Raw genomic sequence first — 4,193 nt, 5'->3', positions numbered from 1 at the left:
CAAGTCTCTTGGGGTATGTCTCTATAAGCTTGGCACATCTAGTCACTGTGATTTTTGCCCATTCTTCAAGGCAAAACTGCTCCAGCTCCTTCAAGTTGGATGGGTTCCGCTGGTGTACAGCAATCTTTAAGTCATACCACAGATTCTCAATTGGATTGAGGTCTGGGCTTTGACTAGGCCATTCCAAGACATTTAAATGTTTCCCCTTAAACCACTCGAGTGTTGCTTTAGCAGTATGCTTAGGGTCATTGTCCTGCTGGAAGGTGAACCTCCGTCCCAGTCTCAAATCTCTGGAAGACTGAAACAGGTTTCCCCTCAAGAATTTCCCTGTATTTAGCACCATCCATCATTCCTTCAATTCTGACCAGTTTCCCAGTCCCTGCCGATGAAAAACATCCCCACAGCATGATGCTGCCACCACCATGCTTCACTGTGGGGATGGTGTTCTCGGGGTGATGAGAGGTGTTGGGTTTGCGCCAGACATAGCATTTTCCTTGATGGCCAAAAAGCTCAATTTTAGTCTCATCTGACCAGAGTACCTTCTTCCATATGTTTGGGGAGTCTCCCACATGCCTTTTGGCGAACACCAAACGTGTTTGCTTATTTTTCTATTTAAGCAATGTCTTTTTACTGGCCACTCTTCCGTAAAGCCCAGCTCTGTGGAGTGTACGGCTTAAAGTGGTCCTATGGACAGATACTCCAATCTCCGCTGTGGAGCTTTGCAGCTCCTTCAGGGTTATCTTTGGTCTCTTTGTTGCCTCTCTGATTAATGCCCTCCTTGCCTGATCCGTGAGTTTTGGTGGGCGGCCCTCTCTTGGCAGGTTTGTTGTGGTGCCATATTCTTTCCATTTTTTAATAATGGATTTAAATGGTGCTCCGTGGGATGTTCAAAGTTTCAGATATTTTTTTTATAACCCAACCCTGATCTGTACTTCTCCACAACTTTGTCCCTGACCTGTTTGGAGAGCTCCTTGGTCTTCATGGTCCGCTTGCTTGGTGGTGCCCCTTGCATAGTGGTGTTGCAGACTCTGGGGCCTTTCAGAACAGGTGTACATATACTGAGATCATGTGACACAAATAAAGTCCACCTGTGTGCAATCTAACTAATTATGTGACTTCTGAAGGTAATTGGTTGCACCAGATCTTATTTAGGTGCTTCATAGCAAAGGGGGTGAATACATATGCACCCATAATTTTTTTAAACAAGTTATTTTTTAATTTTACTTCACCAATTTGGACTATTTTGTGTATGTCCATTACATGAAATCCAAATAAAAATCCATTTAAATTACAGGTTGTAATGCAACAAAATAGGAAAAACGCCAAGGGGGATGAATACTTTTGCAAGGCACTGTATAGACCAAACAATCGACCAGTCGATTAAATGTGGTCAGCCCTAGTTGTGTGTCCATTGAGCCGAGACACACCAAGAGACAGGCAGGAGGGTCATTCTTCAAAGATACCTCCATCTGCTCTGCTGGCTCAAAATGGTGGTGCTTGGGATGGGGGGGTTGGGAAGGTGGGGTTGAGGGTTAGGGAGGTGGTGGTGGGGTTGGGGTTAGGGAGGGGGGATTGAGATGGAGAGGTTGAGGAGGTGGGGTTGGGGAGGTAGGGTGGTGGGGTTCGGGAGGTTGGGGGAAAGCCACGTCCTCCACTTGACAGCAGTGTAACAAGATTATCAGGGCTGTAAGAGCAAACAAAAACCTGCGGCAACCAGCGTTTGGAATCCAGATTACAGCAGCGCCTGCCTCTCTGAATACTAAGCGACACTGAGGGGACTTTCGTAACGGGGGCGCTGGCTTTGTTTAGATGCTGAGAGAAGACGTTATTCATAGTAGGCCTATACCGACGGACTCACCAGCACACACAAAAATATTCACTATAGAAACATGCACACACACAAAATGTATCAAAACACACACACACAGACGACTCACTAAAACACACAATGCATGCACACACACACACAAACATTACACGCACACCCACATGATTTAGCCTGTCATTGCTGATTCCTGAAAGGAAGCGTGGTGGCGCTAGGCATCGGCAGCTCCCTAATGAAGTGGATAAACTAGGCTGTGGAGGTGAATGCTGATGAAAGAACAACAGCCAGCGGCACAACAGATCAACATGCTTCTCCAGTATGCGTACACTAGTCCTACACCGTTCACTAGGCCTACACCGTACACTAGTCCTACACCGTACACTAGTCCTACACCGTACACTAGTCCTACACCGTACACTAGTCCTACACCGTACACTAGTCCTACACTGCGTGGTCTGCTCCATTACATTACTGGTTTTGTTCCTCCCGTAAGTCCTCTAAAAACCTGTTCAGGCCTGTAGGTATACTGATCACACAACAGCAGGAGACATCAGGATTTGAGAGCTGTCATTATGGTCTTAAGATTGATTTGTAGTTGTAGTATTTAGCAAAAAACACTTCTGTCACATTCCACACACAGACGATAAATAAAGACCTTTTCATTACGGATAGAGTAGGGATTCAGTAGAGCTGGGCAATATCAACACTAATCCATATCGCAAAATGTACGATATCACCAGAATGCCTGCCATGAGTGATCGGCATGGTCGATAATTTTCGGTTTTTCATCCCATCTCTAGGCTTCAGTCAGTCCAAGCAGTTTCTCTAGTCCAGGGCTCTTTATCTTCTCAACAGACAAGTTTACTAATGATGCACAGATTGCAGCCTTTCCACCACAATTCTGTGTAGTTTCCCCCATTATCAAAAGCCTTGTGTTTTATTCTGTACAACATTCATTAACCTGTGGACCACCTGCCCACAAAGTGAAGTTAAAATGACCCAACTATTAACAACTTCCCATCAATATAGTCTCTCATTTTAAATGGAGACTCAGCGATATGAGGTTGCCACAAGCAGCAGAATGAACAGAGAATATTGCAGATGTGTGTGATGCAAGAAGATGCACTCACATAATTTATCTGCACGTGTAATGGGTACGTGACACTATGCTGCAACAACTTGATCGCTGCCAGACAACAACAGCAGAGAAGTTTAGCCTCGCGCTTCACGCTCTTAGTTGTTGCAGGAGTCTGCCCAGTAAATGCGGGGAGGCTGGCTCAATTTATGGAAAAGGAAGGAAAGAAAGAAAGAAAGAAAGAAAGAAAGAAAGAAAGAAAGAAAGAAAGAAAGAAAGAAAGAAAGAAAGAAAGAAAGAAAGAAAGAAAGAAAGAAAGAAAGAAAGAAAGAAAGAAAGAAAGAAAGAAAGAAAGAAAGAAAGAAAGAAAGAAAGAAAGAAAGAAAGAAAGAAAGAAAGAAAGAAAGAAAGAAAGAAAGAAAGAAAGAAAGAAAAGAAAAGAAAGAAAGAAAGAAAGAAAGAAAGAAAGAAAGAAAGAAAGAAAGAAAGAAAGAAAGAAAGAAAGAAAAGAAAGAAAGAAAGAAAGAAAGAAAGAAAGAAAGAAAGAAAGAAAGAAAGAAAGAAAGAAAGAAAGAAAGAAAGAAAGAAAGAAAGAAAGAAAGAAAGAAAGAAAGAAAGAAAGAAAGAAAGAAAGAAAGAAAGAAAGAAAGAAAGAAAGAAAGAAAGAAAGAAAGAAAGAAAGAAAGAAAGAAAGAAAGAAAGAAAGAAAGAAGAAAGAAAGAAAGAAGAAGAAAGAAAGAAAGAAAGAAAGAAAGAAAGAAAGAAAGAAAGAAAGAAAGAAAGAAAGAAAGAAAGAAAGAAAGAAAGAAAGAAAGAAAGAAAGAAAGAAAGAAAGAAAGAAAGAAAGAAAGAAAGAAAGAAAGAAAGAAAGAAAGAAAGAAAGAAAGAAAGAAAGAAAGAAAGAAAGAAAGAAAGAAAGAAAGAAAGAAAGAAAGAAAGAAAGAAAGAAAGAAAGAAAGAAAGAAAGAAAGAAAGAAAGAAAGAAAGAAAGAAAGAAAGAAAGAAAGAAAGAAAGAAAGAAAGAAAGAAAGAAAGAAAGAAAGAAAGAAAGAAAGAAAGAAAGAAAGAAAGAAAGAAAGAAAGAAAGAAAGAAAGAAAGAAAGAAAGAAAGAAAGAAAGAAAGAAAGAAAGAAAGAAAGAAAGAAAGAAAGAAAGAAAGAAAGAAAGAAAGAAAGAAAGAAAGAAAGAAGAGAAAGAAAGAAAGAAAGAAAGAAAGAAAGAAAGAGAGAGAGAAAGAGAGAAAGAAAGAAAGAAAGAAAGAAAGAAAGAAAGAAAGAAAGAAAGAAAGAAAGA

Source organism: Coregonus clupeaformis, chromosome 35 (genome assembly GCF_020615455.1).
Source record: "Coregonus clupeaformis isolate EN_2021a chromosome 35, ASM2061545v1, whole genome shotgun sequence".
Lineage (NCBI taxonomy): Eukaryota > Metazoa > Chordata > Actinopteri > Salmoniformes > Salmonidae > Coregonus > Coregonus clupeaformis.
The sequence above is the reverse complement of the archived record's forward strand: the minus strand, read 5'-3'. Positions refer to the sequence as shown.